This window comes from Pongo pygmaeus, chromosome 2, assembly GCF_028885625.2.
Source record: "Pongo pygmaeus isolate AG05252 chromosome 2, NHGRI_mPonPyg2-v2.0_pri, whole genome shotgun sequence".
Lineage (NCBI taxonomy): Eukaryota > Metazoa > Chordata > Mammalia > Primates > Hominidae > Pongo > Pongo pygmaeus.
In genome coordinates, this window is record NC_085930.1 from 85,687,979 (window position 1) to 85,710,381 (window position 22,403).

The window sequence follows — 22,403 nt, forward strand, 5'->3', positions numbered from 1 at the left end:
TAAAATTTTGGCCCTGAAACCGTCCCTACGAAGAGGAGTCTTAGGAAACATAACATCAATATGAAATGTGGTTTCTGGGATAGGATCCTGGAACAGAGAAATGGCATTAGGTAAAAACTGAGGAAATCTTAATAAAGTATAGAATTTAGTTAATAATAACATATCATCAATACTGGTTCATTAATTGTGACAAAGGTACCATACTAATGTCAAAAGCTAATTATAGGGTGAGGTAACTTTCCATATCTTTGCAACTTTTCTGTAAATATAAAGCAATTCAAAAATAAAACTGTTTATTTTTGTAAAAACTGTATAACTTTGGAACAAAGTTTAAAACAATTTTTTTTAGTTTGGAAAAGTAAATCTGAAAGAAGTAAATTCATTTAATCAATACATTAGCTCATTAGTTTATTTGTTCGTTCATTGATAGCTTTTATTATTCAACAAATATTCTTCTGTCTACTTTGTTGCAGCATAGCACTATATCATAAGAGCTCCACAGCTCTATAATGGGTGTTTTCTTTATCTGATGACTTGTATACCCTTGAGAAGATGTTGTTTACTACTCTGGGGAGTTCAAAATTCCAGCACAGTGCAGCAGACCATTTGATGAAATCCTGAAAAGAAAGGAGGGAAATATTGAAGGGCAGGTGCTACTCAAAAGGTTACTGTGGATGGAGAATTTCTCATAACTGGATTTTGATGATAGATTATATTGCACAAATTGGTCTGCTGAAAATGTCTTTGATTATTTTTTGACTACGTGGTCTTCAAATGCACTGTAGTGTTAATCAGAGCCTGTAATAACTACCTGTTATTGGTTGACCTGTGACATTACCATGTTCTCATAGTGGCAACAAAAGTCAGTCTTTGAGTACTATGTTCAATTAACTAAAAATATTTAGAATACTGAAGTGTTTCCAAAGACAAATCTTTTGTGTGACAGATGTAAAATAACACCCATAAGCTGAAAGGTCTTTCTTAGAAAAGCATTCTGTAGCAGCTTTAACAAGAGTATTGGGTGTCACTTTAGGAAGCTCACTTCTTTTGGCCTGCAAATAATTTAATATTTAAATTTGATTTAATTATTAAATTGATTTTGAATATAAGCTGATCTCATATTCAAAGTCCCGTACTTTAGAAGAAATGATTGAGGCCAGGCACAGTGGCTGTGGCTCACACCTGTAATCCCAGCACTTTGGGAGGCTGAGGTGGGCGGATCACGAGGTCAAGAGATCAAGACCATCCTGGCTAACACGGTGAAACCCTGACTCTATTAAAAATACAAAAAAAATAGCCGGGCATGGTGGCGAGCACCTGTAGTCCCAGCTACTCAGGAGGCTGAGGCAGAAGAATGGCGTGAACCCGGGAGGCGGAGCTTCCAGTGAGCCGAGATCACTCCACTGCCCTCCAGCCTGGGTGACAGAGCAAGACTCCATTAAAAAAAAAAAAAAAAAAAAAAGAAGAAGAAGAAGAAGAAATGATTGAAATATTCTAATTATTCTCATGGTCATTTTTCCTTCTATAGGACTACACTCTGATCATCTAACTCATTTTCCACTGCAAAATATGTTGAACACAAAAACTGAAGTTCTTGAGGCATTTAGATACCCATTTTTTTTGTAGTGCCCACTGCAATGTGGATTAAGTCTGACTAGAAATATACCTTAAACTTAATGATCTAATTGTTGTCCCCCCAAGCCCACAGAAATAGCACATAGCATAAATCTGTGTTTTCTGAAAATATCACATTGTATTCTTGAGGTCATCAGCATGGAAATCATCTCCAGTGTAAAATCTATATGAGATACATGGGACTCTCTACAAGGAATATTGGATTATTGCACTCTGTAGCTTTGAAAACCATCTTTCTTGGACGACAGCAGAAAGCTTCAATATACTTGCATGAATTATAAATGACACCCAGTACTCTTGTTGAAGCAGCTGCAGAATGCTTTTCTAAGACAGACCCTTCAGCTCGTGGATGTTATTTTACATCTGTCACACCAAAGATTTGCCTTTGGGAATACTTTAGTTTTCTAGATATTTTTAGTAAATTGAACATAGTACTCAAAGACTGGTTTTCTTTTCTTTTCTTTCTTTTTTTTTTTTTAATGCTCAGAATGGAAGAGACATGTATTTAACCTGAAAATGAAGTCATGGCTTTTAAACAATTAGCCCCAAACAGCAATTGATTAAAAAAAAAAAAAAAAAAAAAAGGCTGTCTGTGAAGGGGTGAGAGACAAAACTAACATTGATTTTGGAGTATAGCTTCTTAATAGTTCAGACTTTTAGGTGCCTTTGAACATCTTTACTATCAGTAGAGAAATGGGGTAGCATACAGATCAGAAGCCCCAAATCAACACTCTCCTTTTCAAAGACAAACTGATGGCTTAATTCACATTCTTTTACATATCTTTTTTTTTGATATTCTCTCTAAACACTCCACATATTTTTAGGCTGGGTACTTATACCATGGGCTTTTACCATGTCAGCAGTTTTCTTTAGTGACAGCCTAAATAAATAAATAGTTGAATTTTAAGGACATACCTGTCATTGAAAAACCAATAGAATGAAATCAGACTCCTTCAGTATTCAAAGTGAAGATCACTCAACAACCAAAAAAATAATTTTAAACTGTTCATACATTTCCACTTTTACTCTACCAAAAAGTACCTTTCTAATACCTTTAAATGATTTTTTAATGTGTTATAAGTTGGTAGACTCCCTGGAATCTACAAAGGAAAGCAAATAATGTGTATGCTATTGAATTATGTATTATAATTTTTCCCCAACAAGATAACAGAAAGTACACTAGGTTCACAGTCATACCATGGTTTGAAAGAAAATTATAGAGTGAAACCAGACCTTAGAAAGATGCAGAGGCAAGATCACTGAGCAATGTGTCTAGAGGACCAGAGAGATTTGGATCTCTTCTCTGGGGTTAGTTAGTTGTGTGACTGAGGGTGAGTTACTCAGCTTATTGAACTCCAAAGTAGTCATTTGTTATAAATTTTTCATAGACTCATGAATGATTGAAATTTAGAATAATGGGCCAATCATGGTGGCTCACGTCTGTAATTCCAGGATTTTGAGAGGCTAAGACAGGAGTATCTTTTGAACTCATGAGTTTGAGGCCAGCCTGGGTAACATAGTGAGACTCCACTTCCACAAAAAGTAAAAAATATTAGCCAGTTGTGGTGGCACATGCCTGTTGTCCCAGCTATTCAGAAGGCTGAGGCAAGAGAATCAGTTGAGCCCAGGAGTTCAAGGCTGTAGTGAGCTATGATTGTATTACTGCACTCCAGGCTGGGTGACAGAGCAGGAACCTGTTTCAAAACAATTTTTTAAGAGAAATTTAGAACAATGGAGTTAAAAGTGACTTGACTATCATTCCAGGGTCACTAATCCTTACTAAAAAACAAGAATTTTGTAAATTAGTATCAAAAAAACACAAAAATGATTCCAAAAAGAATAAAAAGTGAGTCCTCTAAAACTTTAATGTATGAGCTTCCCATTTCAGTTCTGATATGTAAAGTGGTAGTCACATTCTAATCATTTCCATCCTTAAAACAACAATAAAAAGCTGACCAAATTGAAAATCAATGGCTTTTCTTGGATCCGTCAGAAAATTGAGGTCCCAAAGTAAAACACCATCTTGACACCTGGAGAATGTCATTACTACAGAAAACCACCAAATCACAAAGATAAATCACAAGACATAAATAAAGGAACAAAGGATATATAAAACAATTAGATAACAATGAACAAAATGACAAGAATAAGTTCTCATCCACCAATAAAAACCTTGATTGTAAAGTTTGAATTCCCAGTTAAAAGATACAGACTGGCTGAGTAGATGTTTTAAAAAACTCAACCATATGTTGCCTGTGAGAAGGTACTTTGCCCATAAATACACACATAGACTTAGAGTTAAGGGATATAAAAAGGTATTCCACACAAATGGAAATCAAAAGCGAGTAGAAATAGCTGTACTTATATCAGACAAAACAGACTTTAAGTGAAAAAAAAACATAAAAAGAAATAAAGAAGGTAATTATATAATGATAAAGGGACAAATTCAGCAAGAAGATATATGTTGTGGGGTGGGGGGAGGGGGAGGGATAGCATTAGGAGACATACCTAATGTTAATGACAAGTTAATGGGTTCAGCACACCAACATGGCACATGTATACATATGTAACAAACCTGCACGTTGTGTACATGTACCCTAAAACTTAAAGTATAATAATAAAAAAAGAAGATATAACAATTATATAGGTACCCAACAAAGAAGCACCCAGGTATACAACAAGTTAGCTCTAATAATATAGTAAGAGCTGGGAACTTCAACACCTCACTTTCAGTATTGCACAAATCACCTAGACAGAAACTCAGCAAGGAACATTGGACTTAAACTGCACTATAGACAAAATGGACCTAATAGACATTTATAGAACTGTAAATGGAAATTAAACATGTTTCTGAATGATTATTCAGTCAATGAAGACATTAAGAAAGAAATAAAAAAAAATTCTTGAAACAAATGAAAATAGAAACATACCAAAACTCATGGGATATAACAAAAGCAGTACTAAGAGGGAAATTTTTAGCAATAAATGACTACATCAAAAATGTACAAGGATTTCAAATAAACAACCTAGTTATACACTTCAAGGAACTAGAGAAGCAAGAACAAACCAAACCCAAAACTGATAGAAGGAAAAAAAAATAAAGATTATAGCACAACTAAAAGAAGTTGAGACAAAAAAATACAAAAGGCCAACAAAGCAAAAAGCAGGTTTTTTTGAAAAGATAAACAAAATCAGCATACCATTAGCTAAATTAAGAAAAGGAGAAGACCCTAATAAATAAAATCAGAAGCAAAAAAAAGGAGACTTTACAACTGATACCACAGAAATACAAAGGACTATTAGAAACTGTTATGAACAACTACACACCAACAAGTTGGAAAATCTACAAGAAATGTATAAATTCCTGGACATATATAACCTACCAAGACTGAATCAGGAAGACATAGAAAAACTGAAGAGACCAATAATAATTAATGAGATTCATTGTTAATAAAAAGTCTCCCAACAAAGAAAAGCCTAGTCTGAATAGCCTTACTTCTAAATTCCAAACTTCTAAAGAAGTCACACTAAATCTTCTCAAACCATTTCAAAAATTGAAGTGGAGGAAATTCTTTCTAACACATTCTATGAGACCAGCATTACCCTGATACCAAAACCAGACAAAGACACAACAAAAAAAGAAAACTGCAGGACAATATCCCTGATGAAGAAAGCTGTAAAAATTCTCAACAAAATACCAGCAAACTGAATCAAACAGTGCATTGAAAAAAATAATACATCATGCTAAACTGGGATTTATCCCAGGGATGCAAGGTTGGTTCAACATTTGCAAATCAATGAACGTGATACATCACATCAACAGAATAAAACCCAAAAATCATATGATCATCTCAATAAACACAGAAAAAAATATTTTATAAAATGATTAAAAAAACTTTAAACAAATTAAATATAGAAGGAACATACCTCAAAACAAAAACAGCCATATATAGGACAAACCCACAACTAACATTATACTGAATGGGGCAAAGCTAAAAGCCTTCGCTCTAAAAAGTGGAGAAAGACAAAGATGCTCACTTTCACCACTTCTACTCAACACAGTATTGGAAGTCCTAGCTAGAGTAATTAGCAAGAGAAGAATTAAAGGGCATTCAAATTAGAAAATAGAAAGTCAAATTGTCCCTCTTCACAGAGTACATTATCTTGTATATAGAAAAACCTAAAGATAAATAAATGCTCTTAGCACTGACAAATCTAGTAAAGTTGCAGAATACTACATCAATATATACAAAAATCAGTAGTGTTTCTATACATCAATAATGAACTAGTTGAAAAAGAAATCAAACTGCAATTCCATAGCTACAAAAAATATGTAAAATACCTAGAAATAAATTTAACCAAGAAGGTGAAAGATCTCTATAATGAAAACCACAAAATGCTGATAAAAGAAATTGAAGAGGCAACACAACAACAACAACAAATGGAAAGACATATCAGGCTCATAGAACAAAAAAATTAACATTGTTAAAATGATTATACACCCAAAACAATCTACAGATTCAATGCAATTCCTATCAAAATATCAATGACCTTCTTTACAGGAACTTTTAAAAACTGTTCCAAAATTTGTATGAAACCACAAAAGACCTTGAGTAGCCAAAGCTATGCTGAGCAAAAAGAACAAAGCTGAAAGTACCACACCACCTGACTTCAAAATGTACTACAAAGCTACAGCAAACAAAACAGCATAGTATTGGTATAAAAACAGACACACAGACCAGTGGAACGTAACAGAGAACCTAGCATTAAACCCATATGTTTACAGCTAACTAATTTTTGACAAAGGCACCAAGAATACATGTTGGGGAAAGGACAACCTCTTCAAAAAGAGATGGTAGAAAAACAGGATATCCATATGTAGAAGAATGAAACGACCCCTGTCTGTCACCATATACAAAAATAAACTCAAAATGAATTGAAAATTTAAACATAAGACCTGAAACACTTCTCAAAAGAAAATATACAAATGGCCAAGAAGTATATGAAAAAATGCTCAATATCACCAATCATTAGGAAAATGTAAATCAAAACTACAATGAGATATCATCTCACTCCCATCAGAATGGTTATTATCAAAAAGACAAAAAATAACAAACGCAGAAGAGGATGCAGAGAAAAGGCAATTCTTATACAAACATATATCTACGCCCCATGTTTATCGCAACACTATTCACATAGCCAAGATACGGGATCAACCTAAATGTTCATCACCAGATGAATAGATAAAGAAAATGTGGTATATATACACAATAGAATCTATCCAATCATTAAAAAGAAGAAAATCCTGTCATTTGTGGCAACATGAAAAAGCCTGGAAGGTATTATGGTAAGTGAAATAAGTCATCAAAGAAAAATGAATACTACATGTTCTCACACATATATGGGAGTTGAAGAACTGAACAGAGAGGAAAATTGTGGTTATAGAGGCTGGGATGAGTAGGAGGCAGGGAAGGATAGGGAGAGGTTGGTTCAAGACACAAAATTACAGCTAGATAGCCAGATAATAAGAGGAATAAGTTCTCATGTTCTATGGCACTATAGGGCAAATACAGTTAACAATAATTTATCATATATTTTCACAAAGCTAGAAGAGAGGATTTTGAATGTTCACAATACAAAGAAATGATAAACATTTAAGGTGATGGATATTCTAATTACTCTGACTTGATCAATACACATTGTATACATGTATTAAAATATTACTCTGTATCCCATAAATATGTACAATTATTATGTGTCAACCAAAAATAAAAGGGAGAAAATAAGAAGTCAGATGCAAAAGAGTGTATACTGTATGATTACATTGGCACAAAGCACAAAAAGTAAAACAACTAATATATGCTGTCAAAGCTAGTGGTTATCTTTGGAGAAAAACTGAAAAGAGGCAAGAGATAGGCAGTTGGAAGAGCGGCAAACTTTGGTTTCTTAACCTGGGGCCTGGCTACATGGCTGTGTTCAGTTTGTTAAAATCATTAACCCATACACTTACGATTTATGAATATATATCTTACTATAATGAAAAGTTTAAAAAATTGGCTCCTATAACTGAAATACACAGGGTTAGTGTTCAGGAACAACTCTATAATGATACCCAAATGATGCCTTCAGAATCTGTCTCTCTAGCTCTCTGCTTATCTGCCCTGCTTTCTTCTTTGTTGGTTATTATCTTGGGTAGGCTCTTCCCATGTGGTATCAAAATGTCCACGAGCAGCCTCAGGTTGTCTGGTTAGAAATATAGCAAAAGGAGAGTTCCTCCACTCTTCCTCAAGATCAAGGAACTGCATCTCATTGGATCAAACTGAGGCACGTGTCCCTTCCTGTACAAAGTAATAGTGGCAGGGAGTTAAAATATACTAATAAGTGAGGTCAAGATCATGTGCCCATCCCAAAGCCATTATATCATTATTGTCATTATCATCATCTGTCACAGTTCTGGGAGTTGACTGCACCAGCTAAGCTGTTCTCACTGGGGGTCTCACAGTATAGTTGCATCCAGATGGTGGCTAAGCTGGACTCATCTTGAAGGCTTCCTCCTCACATACCTGCAAAGGAAGATGGCTTGGACGCTGGGGCTCCATGGGCATCTCTTTCTATCTCTATGTATTCTTTCCTCATAACCTCTCTAGCATGGTGTCTTCAGGGTGAAATAAATTTTCATCAGAAAATAGCCAAGGTTGTTTGTATATTATCCATGGCTGCTACGTGCTACAATAGCAGAGCTATGTAGTTGTGACGGAGGCCATGTGGGTATGGCCTGTGAATCTGAAAATATTTACAACGTGGGCGTTTGCAGAAAAAATGCGCTGACCACTGACCTGTGCTCAAATGTCAGACAGTGTAATTTCTGCTGCATTCTATTTATTAGAAGTAAATCACGAAGGCCAGTTCATATTCAAGGGGAGAATTTGTAGGTATATTCTAAACCAGGGGTCCCTAACCCCCAGGCCATGGACCAGTACCAATCCGTGGCCTGTTAGGAGCTGGGCCGCACAGCAGGAGGCAAGTGAGCATTACCGCCTGAGCTCTACCTCCTGTCAGATCAGCAGAGCATTAGATTCTCATAGGAGCATGAACCCTATTGTGAACTGCACATGCAAGGGATCTAGGTTGCACATTTCTTATGATAATCTAATATTTGATGATCTAAGGTGGAACAGTTTCATTCCAAAACCATCCCCACCCCCAGCCCATCTGTGGAAAAAGTGCTTTCCATGGAACTGGTCCCTGGTGCCCAAAAAGCTGGGGAGTACTGTTATAAACCACCACAGAGGTGGAGTCACCTAATCTATGTGCACTGAGAGGAAAAGGAGAATGCTGTTGGCTACAGAAGGTGCAAAGATGTTGAAAAGACCAAAACAGGAAAACCACTCTAGATGAGATAGTGTGTTTTCAGTTCTCCGAGCAGGTTAACTGAGTTTAGTTACAGATGGTGCATTTCTTCTCCAAGCAAGCTATCACCATTTTCCATACCAGGAAAGTAACAGCGGAACTTGCTCCCCTCCAGAATTATCACTATTACTCAGGGGCACTTATGTTGAAGTCATTATGACAACTTTTACAATGCTCTAATTGAGCTGCTTGGGCACACAAGAATTGCTTCTTGCTAAAGGAAAATAGCTGGAAGAATTACAAAAATGGCATATCAGAACAAATGCAACATATTCTCGGGCTTTTGAAATGTCAGACTTCTGGGCACCAATTTATCTGACTTACATTACAGGGCTACAAATAGTCAGCAACTCTTATTTGGCCATTTTTCACAATAAAAATACATTTCTAAGTGCTATTTTAGCTCAATAATGATTGTACAGACCTACTTATTTTTCATTTATATGTGTGTATGTTTGGAGGAGGGTGTGGTTCCCTAAGTAATACCTTGCCCTTGGCAAAGTTTGGCAACAAAGGAGAATGTATTATATTAATCAGATTGGACCACTTGCTTAGTGGAAGATTGTAATCTAGATTTTAACAAAATACAAAGCATTCAAAATCTACATGGAAAATTAAGCAGTCACTGAGTTCTTCCTACAGGAATATGTCACTGACATCATCTCTTCAGCTCCAGCATAATGGAGGAGGCTGAAGGCCATTATTATAATCAGGAAGAGATTCATTGTGATTGTATGACTCCCAGAAAGGCAGCTGAAATGAGCGTTGGAAATGCTGAGGAGAGGGGTGGGAGTGGGATGCAACCAATCCAGAAGAATAGCAGGCTCCTTTTGACTGGCCATACTTCTCACATTAGTAGATGCATAGCATCTTAAGAGAGAAATACTGGCCAGCAAGGACATTATGAAACACAGGCTAGATGTTGATGGAAATGATTTTTTCACCTGTATTTCAAGTGCTGGAGTGGAGAGGAAATTATTTTTAAGGGGCTGGGAGGGGGCCTTTACTCTGCAAGCTCATGACATAATGAGACAGTTGGGCACATGCACAACTTACTATAATGCAAGGCATCATGTAAAGAGGACCCATCACAGAGTGGGAATTTAACAAATACAAGTGGGTGAGAGCTAACATTTATTTAGGGTTTGTACATAACAGACAATATAATAAATGATTTACTTACATTCAACCCTCACAGTCAATTTATTAATTGTATAATATTATTATACTTATTTTAGATGCAAGGAAATTAAGGCTTCATGAAGCCAAGTAACTTGATCAAGGTTACTCAGTTTGGTTTTGGAATCTGACTTTTGAACTAAGAAAATCTGTTTCCAGAGCTTGCCCTCTTAATTACTATGTATTACAGCCAATGAATAGGTGGGTGGATGGATGAAATGATCGAAGGATGGATGGATAGATGGATGGAAAGAGAGATGATATAACCAAAATGTTGTGAAAATGTAGGGGAAGGAGTAAGTAAATCTGACTAGCTATTGGATAAGGTTAAATAGAAACGGTAACATTTGACCTGAGTCTTGGATAAGACAGATGTGTCCAAGCGAAGGAGCTGGAGATGGAGTTCCCAAGCTGGCAGCAGAGTCTGAGCAAAGACACCTGATACCCAAGTCTCCATTAATCTAAATCCAGTCCTGCAGGACTGGACACAGGGCAACCAGGGCAGTATCCCAGAGAAGAGGCTCTGAGTAATAAAACACAGTGAAGGAATGTCATGTTGACAAGGATAGGCTTTCTTCTGTAGGCAGTAGAAAGCCTTCGAAGATTTTTTTAAATGGTAGATAACATTTACTGAAGACTTAATTTATGCTAGCTACAAAGTGTTAAAATCCTCACAAGAACAGTATTGAGCCAGGTGCTATGAATCACTTGCCCAAAGTCATATAATCCTGAACTGTTTGAATCATAATTTGAACCCAGGTAGCCATCCAGAGTGACAGAGCTAAACAGAGCAAGAGAACAGCATGATTTATCTGTGTTTAAAGAGCTGGTCATAGCAGCAGTGTGGATAAGGATAAAACTAAAGGTAAAGAAACTGATTAGAAGGCTATTTATGTTCAGACAAAAGAGGCTGAGGAAATGAGCTAAGGCAGCATTCTCAACCTTGATGCTACTGACATTCTGGGCTGCATAATTCTTTGCTGCAGGGGCTGTCCTGTACATTGTAGGGTGTTTAGCAATATCCTTGGTCCCTACCCAGTAGATACCAGTAGCATCTTCCTTCAAGTTGTGACAAACTAAAATATCTCCAGGCATCCCCAAATGTCCCCAGGAGGGCAAACTGGCCCTGGTTGAGATCCAGTGAGTTAAGGTACTGATGGGAGGTTGGAGAACAGGAGATATTTTACCACTAGGATAAATAGGACCAAGTGATCAAAGGGTGAAAGGGCTAAAGACGTGTCCAGATGTATACCATAGCCATGGAAGGCAGTAATATGCCCAGAGGTTCATAAGTCTAGGTTCAGCAAACCTGGACCTCAGGGTCTAGATTTAGCAAACCTGTGTTCAAAATTCAGCTCTCTAACCTGCTATGATGTGAATTTGAGCAAATTTGTCACACTCTCTAGTTCATAAAAGGACGATCCTAATGACATCTACTTGAAAAGTTGTAGAGATTAAACCTGGACATTATGAGTAACTGCTTAGAAGAGTTTCTATCACTTAGTGAATGTTCAATAAATGTCACTACTGGCCAGTAAAGGAAACACAAGGGAACTTTCTTCAACCCTAGTTTGTGGAGCTCATGGTTTTAAAGTTTTTTCGTAAGTGGGCATGGTAAATTTATAAAGATTTTTCATTTGATAGAATATTTTTCAACTCATTAAGGTTAAACTGAAAAAAGACTACATAGCTGAATATTTGGTTTGATACTAATATAGTTTGGCTCTGGGTCCCCACCCAAATTTCATCTTGAATTGTAATCCCCACATGTGGAGGAAGGGACCTAATGGGAGGTGATTGGATCATGGAGGCAGTTTCCCCCATGCTGTTCTCATGATAGTGGGTGAGTTCCCATGAGATCTAATGGTTGAAAAGTGTTTGGCAGTTCCCCCCTTGCTCACTGTGTCTTCTGCTGCCATAGAAGACATGCCTTGCTTCCACTTTGCCTTCCGCCATGATTGTAAGTTTCCTGAGGCATCCCCAGCCATGTGGAACTGTGAATCAATTAAACCTCCTTTCTTTATAAATTACTCAGTCTCAGTTGGTTCATTATAGCAATGTGAAAATGAACTAATACAGATACCAATTGTGAGTGTCTGGTGTGTGTGTGTGTGTGTGTGTGTGTGTGTCTGTGTGTGTGTTTCTAGAAATACCTGTATGTATGAATATATACATATATTATATATATATTATATATGTATATATTCATACATACAGGTATTTGTATATATATATTATACAAATATAACATAATGTTTTATATATATGTATGTATATTATATATAAAATATATATAAATTATATATAAATATATATATATTTATATACATATTATATATAAATTATATATAAAATATATTATATATAATATATAATATATAAAACATATATGTATATATATTATATATTATATATTATATATATAATATGTATAATATATATTATATATAATATATATATAATATATATAAAAATTAGATTATTGGAATCACACCAAAAGATTAATAACATTATTACTGGTTGGTAAGATTAGAGGTAAACTTAGTTTCCTTCTCTATTTTTCTATTCTCCTTTATATTTTTCTAAAATGAGTATTACTTTTATAAATACAGGACAAAAGCAAACGTTCTCAAGTATCTTTCTTTAAGATATATTAGTTAATATCCCACTATGTGCTAGGAAGTATGCTACAAACTAAGAATACCATAATGAGACACCCACTCTCCACACACACATATTCACACACACATATCCACACATGTCTCTACACACAGAGCAACAAAAAAAGCAACAAAACCACAATAAACCATATGTACATAACTGAAAATTAGAGATTGAAAAAATCAAGTTCAAATTTAATACAGATACTCTAAAAGAAAGGAATCTGGTTTTGGTGGTGCCATCCTAATTAATCATGCATGTAATTCTAGCAGAACATTCAAATAATTTTCTAATTCTACTTTGCAAATGGTTCAGTAGAAAACACTATCATCTTCTCATTTTTAGGATTTTGCTTCTCTCATTCAATAATTTTTATTCCAAAGGAAAAATCATACAATTTTGTAATGTCCCAATCAACCTTGAGTCTGATTAGTAGGGATAGCTCACCTGAAAACTATAATTTTCCGCAGGGAGACTTATTTCTGTAACAAAGGCTTTCCTTAACAATGGAAAACAAGAGGTTTTCCGTTTCAAAATAAAAATCTTTGCCTCCATGCACATTTAGGGAAATTTAAACAGTATGTATTTTTATAAGCTCCCATAGACTCATGAAAACAGTAAGCTGAGCCTCAGGAAAATTCTCCAACATCCTGACTGTGTGTTTATGCAAGAAAGAAGTGACCACGTGGGACTTGCTCCAACACTGTGATTCTGACACAAAGTTGTCACTCTCAGTTTCAACTGGTGTCTCTGTGTAGAGTGTAATGGAGATGGTCAACCATGGATGCTCACTCCACCCTCTGTATCTTTTAAAATTAAGTATACACTGAAATGATGGAAAGTATGCAGCTGATGGAATAGGCATTCTGTGTCTGCCCCTTGTCATTCTTTCTCACTGCTATATTTCTAGAATTAGGCTTCATGTTCTGTCATCTTAAATATTTTAATACTTTCCTTATCTCCAACATGTTTAGCCATAGGAGGATAGCAGTAAAATAAAATTTTATAGCCAACAAAGTCCTTTATACCTAAAGTTTATTGCACATTTTATATTTTGTTTAACAACATTGTTCCTGGAGACTCTGAAATACACACAGGTTCCTCAAATTGCAGTGTGCTCATGTTTTTTTCCTTATTGAGGGTTGATTTCATTGTCAAGGTAGAAATAATTCCTGATAATTGGCTAGGGTGCCTGAAATTCTACTGGGAAGGCACTTATTTCTTCAAAAGTATGGAGGCAACCTTAAAGCTCTTCTGTGTTAGGAAAAATACCCTCACTTTAATGTTGGCTTCCAAAATACATACATTCTCCATTCAAAGTGACTATTTTCCATGAACTCCCCAATCTTCCTCAATACAGTCAGGATTTAATTCCATTTCAAACAACAAAACAGGGAAGTCAACTGATAAAATAAGAAGGAGCCCAATGGATCTTCATATAGATGATGTTTTATGGTAACAGCTTTCCTGTTGCTTGGCTAGGGTTTGTAAAGATATTGTTTCATACTACTGACCAAGTTATTGTTTTCTGTAATGATGATTTTTAAGAATAATGAGCACCACCCTTTTATTGCTCTTTTGTTTAGAAAGTTGCCATGGTGGCACTGAATTGATGGAAAAATTTTAACCTGGTACAAGACATTAAAGTAGTTGCCATTTTTCATATTTTTCACAGATTGAGATAAAAAAAAACTATTTTTTTACATTTTTTGCTATAGGGATAAGAAATAAACAACTACAAAATTCTAGCTTTTTCCATAAGATAAGGTGCAGAGAGAACTGGCATCCTAGAAGAGTGTAACGGAATGGAAACACCATCATACTGGATTGAATTTGCAGCACCCATGCTATTATCCAGATGACAAATGATTCAGTTGCTCCACCAGTAAAAACTAAATGAATAATAATATAATTAGATTTGATTTCTGAGGCCCTTTCCAGCTCAAATTTTCTATAGGTCTAAACAAAATACATTAACCTGATTTCATCCAAACTATACTATTGTCAAAGAGTCACTGGATCCCATTCATACCTTCTACTAAGATTTATTACACAATTAACATTCACCAAGACCTCAATATCCTGCATTTATCTTCATCATTAACATTTCCTCACAGGATATATTTCAGGATATTCTTGTGAGAAAGGGTTAAAAAGAACACCAACCGCCGTACAGAAATAAATCACTGATCTTCTTGGTCCTACTGAGCTCTTGACCTATTTTCTTGCCTGAATTGCCAGAAAAGAAATTCAAAAGCCTTTAGCCCTCCTCATGCTTAGAAATAGAATCTAAAAATATACAGGTCACATAGAAGTTTCTCTTCACCTCTTATTATCTCCAAGGATGAGATCACTGTCTTAGAATGGGAGGGGTGTTAGAGGGGTCACCGTTTCTGGATGCTGACCTCAGATCTGCAAAACTCTTGGGCCATTGCTGTCAGATACTGAGTTACTGAGTCTTCTATAAGGCCATGTTAAGAACCAAAAGATATCAAAAAGAGCGGAATTTAGCTCTTGGATTTTTTAATGACTTCTTTCCCCTAATATTCTTGTAGTCAGGAAGTTCATTCAATTGTCTACCTTCTTTGGCTTCAATATAAATGTATTTTTTGTCCAGCCTGTCTTCTACTGAGATGGAAATAATGCCTCACACGTCTCTTTGAATTTCCCTTCTTACTCTTGAATATGGTTGTTAAGGTGTCCTTCAGCTATCATTACAGTAAGCCCTGTATCTTTTGCAATAAACACAACTACAAACTGCTCTAGGGTCTTCTTAAAGTAATGTGAAATTTTTCCCTTTTTATGCCTGGCATGGGTGATATTAAAACAAGTAGCACTGGGATGGAAAGGTAGAAGAGATGTCAAAAGGATACCCTCCATCCTTAATGCTCCCTTGATGGAAGTGACAGCCTTATTTGTTTTGTTAACCAGTGCATGATTAAAAGTCAATATTCAAGATCATAATAAAAATCTGTATAACTACTCATGTTGTGAGTCTGCGGTTTAGAAGGAGAATCCATTAAAACACAGCCATGTAAAATTTACAAGAAATCAGCAATAAAATGTTTGCTCTCAAATGTTATCTGCCAAATGGTCTGTATATTACCAGAATAAATCCATATTACCTGGAGCCTGCAGATAAACATCCATAGGCAAAGTTCACATTGAGGTTATCTACCTCCTGCTCTGAACTGGGGAGTGCGATTTAGAGGAGATAAATTGCAGCTTACTTCTCCAAGTCTCAAGTATGTCATGCAGAAATCAGTTTAGTTCCTGAGAGGATATCTGTCATATCCAAATAGGAAAGCATGCCATTACAGGGTTGTACCCATTTCAAAAAGAATATAGCTTTTGTCCTCACTGGGAAACAAAAGGAAAATTCTTAACAATGAAAAGTCCTGGATGCACCTTCTGTTCACATAAAAAAGAGAGATTTAATGGCTTATAAAACGCTGAATCGCTGGCATTATGGTGATATTTTAAGTCACTGGTGAATTCATGGCTCATGTATGTGGAACTATTTATGTGGCTATACTTTGGGTTTTGAAGGTATTAATTTTTATTAGCTTTTTAATATATTGGAAAAAATCTAATAGTAATAGGCTGGGGCACTGAACCACCCTGAAAGAGAAGTTTAAGACTCTGTCTCCCTAACAAGCCCAAAATGGTTTAGAAGAGAAGAAAAGTTGTTGGGCTGATGCTCTCTCATTAGATGAGGTACCTTCATTTCTTCATCCATTACACAAACACTCATTAGGTACCTCCTAGGTTTTAGAAGTGCAAAAATGAACAAGACAAGGACATTTTTTTCAAGAAGCTTGCATCATCTGGGGACATCTAGGAATCAGGGAACAAAGGCTTCTCAGAGAGGCAAGGGCTAACGGGTGACTTGAAAGACAAATGGGAGTTACCACTCCCTGCCTTTCAATGGCCAGAACCTGCTGCTAGTCTTCGGGAGCCCAGCACGTTTGCCCAGAGGCACTAGGCAGCTATTAACCAATACTAATCAGTACGCTGGATGTGAATGCCCATCTCCCTTACCTTAGCTTGGGATAACTCTGAGATGAAATTACACTCAATTTCCCTTGGGGATTCAAGCTGAAGCCTTCCCTTTATGGGCCTTCCTCCTGGGATCAAGAAAGCACACTTGGCTGGGCTACTCGGGAGGCTGAGACAGGAGGATCACTTGAGCTCAGGAGTTTGAGACCAGCCTGGGAAACATAGAAAGATGGAAACATAGCAAAATAAAATGAATTTTAAAACTGTACAAAAAAAAAAGAGAAAAAGAGAGAAGAGAAAGAAGACACATTTGCTCAGCCTCCCCCTCTGCCTGTCCTGCTTCCTCCAGGCTCTTACTGGCCTCCCTGGAGTGCTTCCTCAAAAAAATCACCTCCAGGTAAATACACCTTTCAGGGAACCCAACTTCAGACACTTTCAAAGAATCTAAAGTTAATTTGGCTAGAACCTGACGTGCAGGATGGAGAAAAAGTGGCAGATGGATAAAGAATATTTTATTTTTGTCTGTTTGTTCTGGCTAGTAAGTGATCCTAGGGCCGGCTTCATGGCTGTGCAACCTGCACAGTCACATAGGGCCCTGCACGCAGACGCACACTGCAGTTACTTTAATGCTCTGCTGTTGCTGCCTTGAAAGTCTTAGTTTCTAAACGTGGACCCTGTGTTTTCATTTTGCACTGGGCCTTGCAAGTCTAGCCTTGATGAAAAGGCAGTTTTCCAGCCTTTAAAATGTTAAAATCCTTTAAAAAAAAAAGATTATTCTAAATAAAATGTTTGAATTAGTGATTCTCAGGGTGGTGACTAAATTTTCATTTTGCCCTCACCTGTTCATTTAGGGCCATTTGTACTTCACAGAAGGCCTGTCATATTTTTTGGAAGTCCTTATGGGGTATTTCAAGTGGGCTCCCAAATAACTGTGATCTAACAGGCTCTGTGGCTATGCTGCCCTGCCAACTGGGACATCAGACTCTATCTAATTTCTCCTCTGAAAGCCAGCATTCTCCACGGCCACCCCATCCATCAAGAAGGAAAAGCTCTGAGTAGTCAGTGGCAAAGCAAGAAGAACGCCTGTCCCTCTGCTCAGAACAAAGGCCTGCAAGCAGCGCTGTTAGGCCTCAATGTACAATGGCATTTAAAGAGTTTTTTGAGACTGTACCTGAAAATAAAGAGATACATCCAAGGGCCAGACTAGGAATAAATTAGAATATCATTCACTACACCATCCCTTCTCCTCCCTCGACAATCACAACTTTGTGAAAGGAACATTTGCAGAGTGCCTGCTTTCCTTCTGTAAGATGAACTCCCCCTCAGGTGGTTCCTTTAGACCCCTTAGGCAGATTTCCCTTAGCCCCCCTCACCAGTTCACCAGAAATTCTCCAGAAATGCCCAAGCCCTAAGGGTCAGCAGTGCCTAGGCCCCAGCTTAGATCCCAGCCATGGTGGAAGCCACCTAAGATTCCAGTGTCTAGCAAGATCTTGGCCCAAAGTATCAATAGAGAGCTCTTCAGGGCCATTTGTTGAAATGTTGGAACTAAATAAAAGGTGAAGATTACAAGAGTGTGGCATTTCAAACAAACATTTGAAAATCACATTATTTATAACATGTTGAGGTACCTCTGAATTTTATCTATCCTGGAAATAACATGATAGGGTTAAAATGTAATCCCTAGCACCACAGCCCCTTCTCCCAGAATACTGTTGTTTTCTTTATCTGCCCTCCTTTTTCTTTGGCGCTCCCATTCTGACGAGTTGTTGTGAAAAGACACACTTCTGCTTGCCCAATTTAGAACAGCCACATTCAGGTAAACCAAGAGCTTTGGGGTTAGGTGCTCAGTCCTGCCAGTTTCACCCTAATTTTCCCTGAATGGCTCTGAGCCCAGGGAATGGAAGAGCTGTCTGCTTCTGGTTTGACATTCTCTGCAAGCTTCCAGCACTCTCCCGGTGTGCTCTTGCTTCTCTCTCCTAGCCTTCATGCACTGGATTCTGTGCTCAAGTGTGTGCGGTTGGCCTGTTGTCTCCATGTGGGCAATACTAAGCCCGCTCCTGCGGAACTCAGCTTCCTCCCTACGGACAGTCTCCCTCCTTGCCTTTTGAGAGCTGCTGACCCTCTGTATATCTACCAAGTGGCAAATTCTGCCTGGTTCTACAGATCCATGCACTGTGCTGTGTCCACTCCCTGGAGTGCTCTCAAACTCTTTATTCTTGGCTACCATTTGCATCCCCTCACCCAGCCACCAGAGTCTCATAGGAACGTCTAGATTTATTCAACATCATGCACAAGCCATACAGAAAAAGAAGAGCCGTGTCTCAGACCCCCTTATTGCCCCTGGATGCCATCTACCATGGCGAGTTCTGCAATCACCTCATGATGGCACAGAGCTTCCTGAGAGGCCTAAACCAACCTAGGCAAGGATATGGGCCCCATCTTTGGCTAGGCCTTAATTTCTCCAAATTAACCACTAATTGCTACTTACAATGATTTACACTAGACTCAAAAATGGTGTTAGGGGAAAGGGAGTAAGAACATTATTTATTTATTTATTTATTTTATTTATTTTTCTTGGACAGTCTCACTCTGTGGCCCAGGCTGGAGTGCAATAGCAGAATCTCAGCTCACTGCAACATCCACCTCCTGGTTCAAGCAATTCTCCTGCCTCAGCCCCCTGAGTAGCTGGGACTACAGGAACACACCACCAAGCCTGGCTAATTTTTGTATTTTTAGTAGAGACAGGGTTTCGCCATGTGGCCAGGCTGGTCTCGAACTCCTGGCATCAAGTGATTAGCCTGCCTTGGCCTCCCAAAGTACTGGGATTACAGGCATGAGCCACCACACCTGGCCAGGAGTAAGAACATTCTATCCCTTCTTAGTCATTTTGTCTCCTTCCCCACCTCTGTCCAGCGGCAGCAGGATTTTTTGTCCTGTCTGGCAAGGACTACTTACATCTATTTATGGTAAAACCAGTTTTAGAACTCCAGGTTTTGGTATTGATATGGAAATGGAAACTCTAAAATTTATAAATCTTTGTTCTATCTCAGTAAACTTGACTTTCAAGACTCTCTAGGTTGCTTTCAAAGTGCTCTAAAGATCAGCATGTTAGAAAAATACGTTAGAATGCAAATTCTTCAACCCCATCCCAGATCCAACACTCAATCAACAATGATCTCTTTCTTCTGGGTGATACTTGTCCATTCTTAACCTATGAATGCTATGGATCTGATGGGTGAGGAATCACAGAGCAACAAGACTTCCTTAAATGAAAAGTAGGGTGGAGCCAAGATGGCCGAATAGGAACAGCTCCATTCTACAGCTCTCAGCATGAGTGATGCAAAAGACGGGTGATTTCTGCATTTCCAACTGAGGTACTGGGTTCATCTCACTGGGGAGTGCCGGACAGTGTGTGCAGGACAGTGGGTGCAGCGCACTGTGGGTGAGCCAAAGCAGGGCAAGGCATCGCCTCACCCGGGAAGTGCAAGGGGTCAGGGAATTCCCTTTCCTAGTCAAAGAAAGGGGTGACAGACGGCACCTGGAAAATCGGGTCACTCCCACCCTAATACCGCGCTTTTCCAACAGGCTTAACAAACGGCACACCAGGAGATTATATCCTGCACCTGACTCAGAGGGTCCTATGCCAACGGAGCCTCGCTCATTGCTAGCACAGCACTCTGAGATCAAACTGCAAGGTGGCAGTGAGGCTGGGGGAGGAGCGCCCGCCATTGCTGAGGCTTGAGTAGGTAAACAAAGCAGCCGGGAAGCTTGAACTGGGTGGAGCCCACCACAGCTCAAGGAGGCCTGCCTGCCTCTGTAGGCTCCACCTCTGGGGGCAGGGCACAGACAAAGAAAAGGCAGCAGAAAACTCCGCAGACTTAAATGTCCCAGTCCGACAGCTTTGAAGAAAGCAGTGGTTCTCCCAAACACAAAAACCACATGATTATCTCAATAGATGCAGAAAAGGCCTTTAACAAAATTCAACAACCCTTCATGCTAAAAACTCTCAATAAATTAGGTATTGATGGGACGTATCTCAAAATAGTAAGAGCTATCTATGACCAACCCACAGCCAATATCATACTGAATGGGCAAAAACTGGAAGCATTCCCTTTGAAAACTGGCACAAGACAGGGATGCCCTCTCTCACCACTTCTATTCAACATAGTGTTGGAAGTTCTGGCCAGGGCAATTAGGCAGGAGAAGGAAATCAAGGGTATTCAATTAGGAAAAGAGGAAGTCAAATTGTCCCTGTTTGCAGACAACATGATTGTATATCTAGAAAACCACATTGTCTCAGCCCAAAATCTCCTTAAGCTGATAAGCAACTTCAGCAAAGTCTCAGGATACAAAATCAATGTACAAAAATCACAAGCATTCTTATACACCAGCAACAGACAAACAGAGAGCCAAATCATGAGTGAACTCCCATTCACAATTGCTTCAAAGAGAATAAAATACCTAGGAATCCAACTTACAAGGGATGTGAAGGACCTCTTCAAGGAGAACTACAAACCACTGCTCAATGAAATAAAAGAGGATACAAACAAATGGAAGAACATTCCATGCTCATGGGTAGGAAGAATCAATATCGTGAAAATGGCCATACTGCCCAAGGTAATTTAGAGATTCAATGCCATCCCCATCAAGCTATCAATGACTTTCTTCACAGAATTGGAAAAAACTACTTTAAAGTTCATATGGAACCAAAAAAGAGCCTGCATCGCCAAGTCAATCCTAAGCCAAAAAAACAAAGCAGGAGGCATCACACTACCAGACTTCAAACTATACTACAAGGCTACAGTAACCAAAACAGCATGGTACTGGTACCAAAACAGAGATATAGACCAATGGAACAGAACAGAGCCCTCAGAAATAACGCCACATATCTACAACTATCTGATCTTTGACAAACCTGACAAAAACAAGCAATGGGGAAAGGATTCCCTATTTAATAAATAGTGCTGGGAAAACTGGCTAGCCAGATGTAGAAAGCTGAAACTGGATCCCTTCCTTACACCTTTTACAAAAATCAATTCAAGATGGATTAAAGACTTAAACTTTAGACCTAAAACCATAAAAACCCTAGAAGAAAACCTAGGCAATACCATTCAGGATATAGGCATGGGCAAGGACTTCATGTCTAAAACACCAAAAGCAATGGCAACAAAAGCCAAAATTGACAAATGGGATCTAATTAAACTAAAGAGCTTCTGCACAGCAAAAGAAACTACCATCAGAGTGAACAGGCAACCTACAGAATGGGAGAAAATTTTCGCAACCTACTCATCTGACAAAGGGCTAATATCCAGAATCTACAATGAACTCAAACAAATTTACAAGAAAAAGCAAACAACTCCATCAAAAAGTGGGCAAAGGACATGAACAGACACTTCTCAAAAGAAGACATTTATGCAGCCAAAAAACACATGAAAAAATGCTCACCATCACTAGCCATCAGAGAAATGCAAACCAAAACCACAATGAGATATCATCTCACACCAGTTAGAATGGTGATC

The 22,403-nt window shown here is 37.9% G+C and overlaps 1 long non-coding RNA gene across 1 annotated transcript in view; it reads right to left on the minus strand.

Moving 5' to 3' along the window:
- Positions 1-276: 276 nt before the first annotated feature.
- The window catches only part of LOC129033771 (uncharacterized), a 102,899-nt gene continuing 80,772 nt past the window's right edge, over positions 277-22,403 (minus strand). The window contains exon 4 of the long non-coding RNA XR_008501666.1: positions 277-617. This is a non-coding gene — a long non-coding RNA (uncharacterized LOC129033771). The remainder of the gene's footprint in view (positions 618-22,403) is intronic.